Raw genomic sequence first — 10,412 nt, 5'->3', positions numbered from 1 at the left:
TCAACTCTGCAGCTGCAAAATGCATGTTTTGGGCATGTAGTGCCCACTTCTTTCGTCGTTAAATAAAAACGTTTCAAAGGAAGCATTATGCAAAGCGTCAATGGATGCCGCGAGTTTTCTCCTGACATTCTTTCTTAGCAACTTATGTAATCTTGTAAAATATCTCTCGAATTACGCGTTTTCGTTTCTCCATTTCCTTCACCCATTGAAACTTTTCATCTACGTACCAAATTACTTTCTTCTTTACCTTGGAAGGGATTCGTGATGGACCGGCGACGTACAGAGCTATTCCTTTTTCTTAAAAAAATGGGGCACCTTAGCTCGAGCAAACATTTTGTAGACACCTTTATTCGGCGTATGCGCTGGATGGTGGTGACAGACGACACGTTCAGAACCGCGGCTCGCTGTCGCTTTTCACATGTAAGCGAGGTTTGCACGAAATACATGACGCAGTTAAGGCTGAACCGCATGTAAGCGATGCGTCGCTCGATTTTTGGATTTCTAGAGAGGCCACGTCGCTCATCACCTTCGTCGCTTGCCCCCGCCGCTTTGATGCGGTTTGCCTTGTCGCGAGAGTGACCGAGCAACAGCAAAAGGGGTTGCCGTCGTTTGTCTCGTCACTCGCCAAATGGCTTACATCGCTTAAACGAGTGTCGTCGTTCGTCGCTGCCCAAAACGATCGCGGCGTACCTGAAGCAGACGACCCCGTGTCGCCATCCACGTCTGTATTCTTCGTTTTCCCCTGTTTTCCCCAGATTCCCTCTCGAGGTACTGCTCACTCCGTTGTAGGTACCGAACTCAAGTTCTGACTTGGCTGAGACGGTTCCGATTTCGTTTCGAGCAAGCGGCTCAACCGGCGTCTTACGCTGGGTCTCAGCTGAGACCCAAGATGAGACCACACGAGAAAACAAAATGTCGGACGTGGCTACCACCAGCCACTACGCACCGGCTACAAGTCATTTTGACCGGGTGAATGCTTTTGTTAAAGCGAGTTTAGACTACTTCTACGCCATCGACGTCTTCGACAGGAAAGTGAGGAAAGCCTGCCACGACTGTTTCGTTTTCGGTTTGGTGGTTTCGCAATCGCTTGTTTTCCTGTGAGCTTGACTGGTCACCCACGTCCTGGTGCAAGTGCTCAGGTAAGAAATAATATCAATAACACCACTGTTTAGTTGTGCTGTTTCGTAAAGGCAAATGTGAATAAGTTTGGCATAATTATAACTTATTTTTGCGGTTCAGTTCCTGACACAAATGCAGCGCCATCCATTCAAGAAGGAACGGAAAGCAAGACGTAGTACGTAGTCTTATTGTTCAGACGATTTTCAACCCGAGGAACACGGAGTTTGCCGAGGTACAGTTCCGAGGCAATCCTTTCTTTGTAAAATGATGTGTTTCGTGTTTAAAAACAGTCGGAAAAGCAAACAGTTTCTCAAAATGTCAGCGTCAACTCCCGACGGACGTCATGTTCCAAAACATTTTGGAAGATAGCGAGTAGCTTGATACGTTATAGCAGTGTTTATGAACCTTCGCTAGGAATTGTTATGGCGTGGCTATATATATTTGAATCGAAACTGCGCTAGAATTTTTATTGTCTGTCATGAACGAATCTCAGACATATTTCTCCACTTCAGGTGGTCACCAGCAGCGAAGCTCCTCGGAACCAACGCCGGACAAGTAGGTAGTCCTCTTGGTGGTCGGCATATGCTCACAGATCGTGAGGTGGTCGCCAAGTGGCAAGGAAGCACCCATGACCTCCACATGCTATCGCAGAGCTGTATCAGAGACAACTTCGGAGGAGGAACTTCAAACGGGCTCGTCATCGTGGATGGCGATCGGCTACGATGGCCGTGATTGATCGTGCCCTACCGCTGGGTAGACACGCCAGCGGAGTGCGCATACAACCAGGTGCACAGAAAACTGGAAAAAAGAAAGTAAGGGTTAGAGGTAAGGGTTGTTTTTGAATTAGTTAGGTACAAGTACTAATCATGCTGTCTACGAATATCTCGGGGCCAAATTTTTTTAAACGGTCTGATCATACTGTGCCTGAAATAATGAGGCCATAACTAACAAACTTTTTTCAGTACACTTCAAGTATAGTCACTGCTAGATCCTGGCCGGTAGATGACGACAAGATACAATTAACTATTTATTAACTCAAGATACAAAGGCTACATGACAACGTGACAGGTTTGTTGGCTGGTGTAGGCCGTTGACTGCATGCTTTGCAATGTTCGCGCGGTGTGGCATGGTCTTCTAGGTTTGGCATCTGTTTCCAGATGGTACCACCACTCAATACACAACACTCCTTCCCCCTAAGTGAACTCTTTCTCGAAGAGCTCGAGCCCCGTCTGATCTCTTCTGCCTGGCCACATCCACATCTTGCACTGGGCCCATCACCAACGTTTGCACTGCGCTGCCTGTATCCGGGTGCCCGGGTGGTTCAGGACGAGCAGCTTGCCAATCTCCATGGCTGATGCTGCCTGTTGCAACTCTCAATGCACCGCTCCTACACACCGTGTTGACAGAACGTCGCATGATAATGCCCTCCTGGGTGCGGGTTTTGTAGGAAACTGGAGCCGTCATTTCAACCACTGTCGCCAGTATCCATGAAGGGCCACTGCTGTAGCTGCATATGAATACTGGGTCTTCTGTTCGAAACATTCGTGACTTCGGTTGGGCTCCTTCGCTGGAATTTTCATCAGCTCCCTTCCTCATGCTCTCAGTCAGGTCTGGGTGCAGTCGGTCAAGTATTGTCTTCGACCTCCTGTTCATCAGCATATCCACTGGTCTCTTGCCTGTCATCATGCATGGTGTTACATGCTCCTGTAGCAGAAAACTGGTCAGATGCTGCCCTCATGTTCCCTTTTACAATATGCTGTAGCGAATCTTTCGTTGTGTGCACCATGCGCTCTGCTTGTCCGTTAGTTGACGGGTGGAAGGGTGCTGACGTGATGTGTCTGATGAGACCGGCTTTCAAGAATGTGCGGAATTCTTCGGAGGTGAACTGAGCCCTGTCATCCGAGACCACGGTGCTGGAGTTGCATTTCATGCGTCTACTGAGGCACGAGGAGGTGCAGGTCGTGACTCTTGGCATGCCATGCACTTGATCACATGCTCTTCTATGCTTCTGTCCATCTTGGGCCACCACACATAGCTGCGAGCCAGAGCCTTCATTTGGTCGATGCCAGGATGTCCGACATGGAGGGCCTCCAGCAACACCTTCCTGCCTTCTGGAGGAATTACGACCCTGTTCCCCCAAAGTATACATCCTTTGTGAACCGGCATCTCATGTTGTCGAATCTTGAATGGCTGGAAATTTGCCTCAAGGCCGCCTGGCAGCTAACCCTTCAGAGCCCAGTTGAGAACCCTTCAAACGGTGTTCTTTGCTGTCATTTGTGCGCCGTCCTTGGCGTGGAGCGGTGGATTGGATGTGTTCTCCAGAAACAAAACTTCTAGAGGAGGTGGCACCACAAACTCTGGAATGGTAAGTGAGAGGAAACTAAATGCATCGGCATGTTGTATGTCCTTCCGAGGTCAATGATCCAAACTGTAGTTATAAGCATTCTGTAGGATCGTCCAACGCAACATTCGTGGAGACAAGATGTATGGCATTTGCTTTGCAGGTGTGAACAGTCCCAAAGGTGGTTTGTGGTGTTATGATCTCGAAGGCAATACGTGTAGTCATGGAACTTCTTTACGCTTGCCAGCACTGCAAAGGCTTCTTTGTTGATTTGAACATAGTTTGGCTTGGTAGATGTCAATGTGCGGGAGTAAAATGCGACGGGGACCTCTTTGTCATCTTCCGGTCGACGGCCAAGTACAGCTTTAATGTATGTCTTATGGCGAGGCATCACAAGTGTGCACAAAGGGCTTTGTTTCATCATAATGGTGCAGCACACTTGCTGAGGACAGCAGCTGCTTGCGTTCGTTGAAAACTTGTTCATGAAGAGGCGTCCACTCCCACCGTGCCTCTTTGTCAAGTAGCTGACGTAGTGGCTCGGCCACTGCTGCCTTTTTCGTAGAAAGATGCAATAGAAGTTTAGCAGTCTTAGGAAAGCCTGTAGCCCCTGTTTGCTTGTTGGTACTGGTGCCTCCTGAATCGCCTTCACCTTTTCTTTTGTTGGGTGCACACCCGTCTCGTCAATAAGAAATCCCAGGAACTCGAGCTGCGACACTTCAAAATGGCACTTTTCACTTCTTACCCTGAGTCCAGCATCAGCAAGACGGTGCAGGACTTCCTCGAGGTGGCCTGCCAACTCTTCTTTGGTGCTTGCAGCAATTAGAACGTTATCGAATTATGACACAACTTCGGTGATCCCCTTCAGGAGGTCATCCATGAAGCTCTGAAAAATCCCAAGAGCAACATTTACTCCAAACCGTAGCCACTTCACTCGAAATGCTCCTCGATGGGTTGTGATCGTTTGTGCCTCCGCCGCTTCTTCATCAACCACCAGCTGCTGGTAAGCTTCTGCCAAATCCAGTTTTTCAAACAGCCTCCCCCCCCCGAGAGTGATGTCAGGAGGTGCTGTACCATGGGGATCAGGTACGGGTGTTGAGCCAGTGCCTTGTTGAAAGTGCACTTGTAGGCGCCGCATATTCTAATGTTTCCAGTTGCCTTCATGGGCGTCACAATCGGGGTCTCCCACTTTGGTTGCATGACCGGCTCGAAAATGCCTTGTTCAATAAAGCAATCAAGTTCAGCGTCAATTTTAAGCGTGAGCGCATTTGCTAGGGTTTCATGCGGATTGGCATCATTGTAAAGTCAAGGTGCTGCGATACTGGGGGTCCCTCAAACTTCTCAATCTTTTACCCAAAAACGCCATCATACTTTGCAAGCACACCTTCAATAGACAGCCCTGTGACCTTATTTACCCCTAGCAGCCTGATTCCCAATGGTTTAAACCAGTCCATGCCAAGGAGGGTTGTCCACTGTCCCTGTGTTACTGGCAGTTTCTGGTCTCCTTCGAAACTGCTGTGCTTGACATGGACCTTATACACCCCCTTGATCTGCACCGTATTGCAATGGAAATCTGACTTGCGATTGAAATGGCTCACCCGGTGCAGCATCTTCTTCATGACCTCATTTCTTTGTTCTGAAATGATCGATAACTCTGACCCCTAGTCAACTTCCATCATTGCCGACGTCCGGTGCTTATGTGTCTGCGATGCCTGTGGCGGGGCCAGTTGGTTAGTATCGTACACATCATCAGATTGTGTGTTCAAGTTCAGAACGTTCACCATGGTTTTGGATCCTCTTGTTCCCATGGCCCGCTCTGCGCTCAATGTTTCATGCGACACACACAGTCGATGCGGCCGATTTTTCTGCATAAGTGACTCTGGGCACCCTTAAATTGACAATACTCCCGTGCGTGAGCTCCTCTGCACCCATTGCAAGGCTTTGTTTTCCCGTGGTATACTGTTTCCTTGTCGGTTGCCTAAGCGTGTTTTCTCCTTCCTCTTAGTCCTGATGTATGGCAACGTTGGTTGCCACAGTTGGTTCTCCTCCCCTCACATCGTGGTGCTTTGAGCCGCCGCTTCAGCTGCCAGCACTTCTTCCTGAGCGATCTTGAACGAGAGTTTTTTTTTGCGAAAAGTCGAGCTTCAAGAGTTTCATCCCTCAGGTCACACACGAGTAGATCTCACAGTGTTTCCGTGAGATTCGGAAAGTTGCAGTTTTGTGACAACTGCCGTAGTTCCACGATGAATAAGGCCACAGACTTCTCGGGACCCTGATTCCGCCGGTAAAGGCATTCTGGCGTACAATCTCCGACGGTTGGCTGAAGGTCTTCGTTTTGGGAGTTGCCAACGCGAGTATACTATAGTGACTGTACTAAGTCAAAAGTGGCAGCACCGCAAACGCTAAAAAAAAAAACAGCACGTTTTCTGGTTGGGTTGGTGATATCGTTTGCCTCGAGGTGGAAGTTCAATCTTGCCTCGTAGGCGTCCCACTTCTCCGGAAACGCAGGGTTGAATTCTCCTATCTGTCCCAGGGTCGCCATTTCTTGTCGAGGGTACAAGGGGGGTACCCGAACAAAGGGCGATGTTCACAAACCTTCTGCCTCACCTGTACGTTCTGATGTGGGGCCGTAGAGTGCGGCAGTCTCTATGCAATCTTATCCTCATCACCACATGATAGATCCTGGCCAGTAGATGATGACCGGATAACATGAACTATTTATTGACTCAAGATACAAAGGCTACGTAATGAAGACATGATAGGTTCACTGGCTGGCGTTGGCCGTTGACTGCGTGCGTTGCATTTTTTCCGCAATGTGGCGTAATCTTCTAGGATTGCGGCCCGTGTCCCCGATGGTGCCACCACTCTACACACAACAGTCACCATGAACAGTCTGTTGAAACTGTGGCTATTGCCAGAAACTTTCGAATAGGACACTGAAGTAAAAGTTTTTGTCAGAAAAAATGGGTGATTACAAGCACAGAGACATCAGGACCATTCAGCAGATGGGGAGGGCGACAGTGGTGGGGGGCAAGGGCAAGTTTGCACTCCTCCCCCATATCTTTTCCATTAAATTTCTGACCTGTCGGGGGGGCAGTCTCTCCCCCGCCCCCCTATTTCGTTTCGACGCCACTGTACAAGCAGAATGTGATTACAACCATCATGTCTAGTCGACTGTATACTGGTGGTTAAGGCGACGGCCATTTGCAGCGAGAGCTATGGTAAAATGCGCCTGATTCAGCTGTAGCACTTGCTATGTAATGCGGCGATAGTTTCATTGAGTCGCCCCGCAACAGAGTAACCGTCAAAGAAAAGAAAGTCCGAGTGGCAGAGGAGGGCTGCGGCTGCACAGTTGGCAGGACTCTTCGTGGCGGTGCATTGACAACACTTTTTAACAGTTATGTTCACACACTCTTTGCATCAGCCTTGCCTGTTCGTGATAACGATGCCCTTTGCCTTTATCTTCATGATGTAGTTTCCATGTTTTGAGCGCACCTTCGGGGCCTCCTCGCCGAGTACGGGAAGCATGCCTCGCCGCGAGCTCGGCCAGGCAGGGGTCAGTCGGCAGTGGCCCCCAAATGCATGCTCGCTGAAACGCTGCCACCGAAACATCGGCCTTTGCGGTCCATGACATATGGATCCTTGCATTGTTTATCAATACTTCACTAACTCGTAACTTTACTATGAGTGGCGTCTAGAGCCGCTGGTCAAATAATTGCAGGATTCCAGTTATGCCTTGAACCGCATATTTAAATTTGTTCTTCCGACACAATAGCCTTTCGCATCAAAACTTTGTCGGTGGCATATTGGAACTTTCTGCTCGTAGCACACTTTACCAACGCCGAAATATCCCGTACAGGCTGGTTGAATGTCGTCATCGTAAGTTTGGCACAGTTTTTCAAGTTCGCATGCCAAAAACCAGGTAGTTTTGTAGAAAATATGGTGCACATCAGTGCATGTCCGGGCAATTTGTGGCATCCTATGCCTTGGTAAGTGCTTCCATGTGGTGGGAAGTCAATCACCAGCATGGTGCGGGGCCCCCGTTTGTTTGCCGTCTGATAAGCAAGTTAGTTGCTTTGTTTTATATGAACCACAGGCAGCCCAAGGAGTTGTGGCTACTTTTCGATACAGTGCAGTCAAACGCACTGAAACGAAACTGTGTGTATGGGCCTTTACGCCGCTGCGCTTCCATTTTGGACCTGCAGTTTTTACTTTCTTTCGTTGTCGCTCCCACTCTGCTTTGACGTCCGTGGATCATAGATGAAGGTTGCTCAAACATAAAAAGGGAGATGAATAGTTAGGTGTTTTGGCTGAATATGCCTTAAGCAACTTCGACAAAGGCAGCAAGAAGGGAGATGATTGTAAGGATTGCAAAGGAAAAAAAAGCTTTGATGCTGACTGCATGCCACGTCGGCGGTGACATCGCTCAGGCCTGTACAAATGCAATGGTGCGCAAGGCAAACATTTTTTTTTGCGGGTGCGGTCTTTACGCGTGTTTATTACACTGATGACTTTCACTTTTACTTAGCTGAGTGTGTAAAAGTCGTTGCATTTTTTTATGGTGCATCATTTCTTTAGTTTTTCAGGTTGCTAAATGAAATACATAATGCAGTGGAATTTTTTTGCATACTTGGAACCAAAAAGACATTGAAGAGAACTAACCAAAAAAGAACTGTTTATTGTATTTACATAGTAAAGCTAAAACGGCAGTGCCTCTTTGCCAAACTGAAGGCCCCTCCTCCCCTTTAAGGGTCTTGTTGTAGGGCCTTCCCAAGTAACATGAAAATTTTTTCTCCCTGTTCAATATAAAAGTTTGCAGCCTTTTTCATCATTTCGGCAGCCTCGCAGGCTGCCCTTGCTGCCCTTGCCTGCTCTTCCGTCGCCTTCAGTTTGGCAAGGAGGCACTGCCGTTCTAACTTTACGTTCTCGTGTTGTTGTTCCATGATGTCCCTATAAAACTGTTTGTCTGCAGCCCGTGTGCTGGCTGCCGAGCCTGCGGGTGGTGCGCTGGGCCTCCAGACCGGTCGTGAACGAGGGGGTCCCTGCCGGCCCAGTGGTGCCGGTCGCCCTTCAGCAGCAGCTGCTGCCTCAGGCGGTCCCCCTGCCACAGGAGGAGGCCCCTCCCGACGTAGCAGCGCAGCTGCTGCACCGGGCTCCACGGGTGGCTCATCCTCGTCCATCGGCCAGTCCGGAGGCTCGTAGTCCTGCGTTTCTTCGGACTCCGGCACCTCGAGGAATGCGACCCCGGGGTCCACTTCAACTTCGTAGTTCAGGACTCTGTCCTCTCCAACCTCCTCATCAGTAATTGGCTGCACGCTGACTGGTGCTGTGCTGGCCCTAAGGAAAATACACCAGAATGTCAGTCTTGTCACCCTTGTACATAATTTGAAACACTCTTATTTGTATTTCATTCATGCTTTTTGTGTGCATGTGGATCAAGCTCGACTCCTCAGCTCTCGGCCATTGCTGCTATTAGTTGTGAAAGTATGTGGGCTTTAGTAAAGCCAGCCTACAGTGTGCAGGTCAAGCCCGATCTTGACTGTTGCGGCTATTAGTTGTGAAAACAGCTGGCTTCATGGAGATCCAGTGTGCAGTGTTGATGCCGGCCAGATATTTCTGGTTGCTTGTCCCTACAATTCCGTTTTATGTCAAAGACTACCATGTTGAGCAACAGATCTGCTCAGGGTGATTCCAAATTTAGTGGTAGTGTCTACTGGTCGGTGCTTAATAAATTGTACTCACTGTACACCATATTTGAACTGACTGCTCAGGATTACTTCTGATTTCTTTTATTTATCAATACTGTTCACCCTTTCAAGGTGGTTTTATTTCAGAAAAGACGTTCCTCATGGTATGCAATGTGCATGTTGGAAGTGTTGCAAGAGCTTGACGTCAGCATATGCTCAGCAGCAGCGAACTCAGCTGTGACAGTGAATGCTACCTACGAAATGAGCAAGATTTCAGAGCACTAATCTCGCACAAACATGTTTATGCAACAGACTGTCTCAGCTTTGTGCCTTCATTCATTTGACTTGCCATCTCAATACAACGGACCTGAAGCAAATGAGGTCCAAGCTTTGTGTTTGTGACCTTTGGGTCTACGTAGCAGTAGAATTTTCAACATAAAACAATATATATTTTTGCTGTTTGTCATAGTTCAGCTTGACTTCATAAAAGTGTAGCCTGTATACGGTAGTCTTGCGATAATTCAAACTCGGATATTATACTTCTGGTTAATTCAAACAAATTTCCTAAGTTTGGTTGTCTCGCTATGTTCTTAGTGTATCCATATGCCACTTAAACCGAATTCCGTTTTCCTGTAATTCATATTTTTTGTTCTTGCAGCCCTTTTGTTGAGTGTGCTTCTTTCCGAGCACCGGTACACTGCAGAGGGAACACCCATGGAGCTGTTGCTTCTTTGCAATGCACCGGTGCTCGGTGATAAGCGCACTCAACGGGGCTCATGCGGAAATTTCTGCAGCAACTTGCGCAGACGCTGTGATCTGGTAGCATGGCGTACACCGAGCGCCGGCACATTGCGGAGAAGCAACAGATCCATGGGTGTTCCCTCTGCAGTGCACCGATGCTCGGAAAGATGTGTACTAAACGAAAGGGCTGCAAGAACAAAAAATATGAATTACAGGACAACGGCATTGAATTTAAGTGGCATAGCATGGGCAAGTCACAACGTCCTCACAAGTTGCTATGAAAACTGTGGTGCAGTGCCCGCTTTTATTGTTCACGTGTCCCCCGTTTAATAGTTCACACTAGACAACTTCTTGACCCGATGAACAAACTGAATTTCGTTTTGAGTTGTCATGTGCTCTTTGAACAGCCCACAACAATGAACATTTTTGAGGGATAAATAAACTTTTGTCTTACATTTCACGAATGTTTCATGTGTAGCATACCTGGTTATGATCAGTAGGCCTATGTAAAGGAAAGCATGAAATAT

The 10,412-nt window shown here is 48.2% G+C and overlaps 1 long non-coding RNA gene across 1 annotated transcript; it reads left to right on the top strand.

Moving 5' to 3' along the window:
- The first annotated feature begins 1,293 nt into the window (after positions 1 to 1,293).
- On the top strand, positions 1,294 to 8,613 carry LOC120838686. The gene is made up of 3 exons (XR_005715166.3): positions 1,294 to 1,351; positions 1,632 to 1,674; positions 8,430 to 8,613. It is a non-coding gene; the product is annotated as an uncharacterized LOC120838686 (long non-coding RNA).
- The last annotated feature ends 1,799 nt before the right edge of the window (positions 8,614 to 10,412 follow it).

Source organism: Ixodes scapularis, unplaced genomic scaffold (assembly GCF_016920785.2).
Source record: "Ixodes scapularis isolate PalLabHiFi unplaced genomic scaffold, ASM1692078v2 PGA_scaffold0__279_contigs__length_252992795, whole genome shotgun sequence".
Classification (NCBI taxonomy): Eukaryota; Metazoa; Arthropoda; class Arachnida; order Ixodida; family Ixodidae; genus Ixodes; species Ixodes scapularis.
The sequence above is the reverse complement of the archived record's forward strand: the minus strand, read 5'-3'. Positions and strand labels throughout refer to the sequence as shown.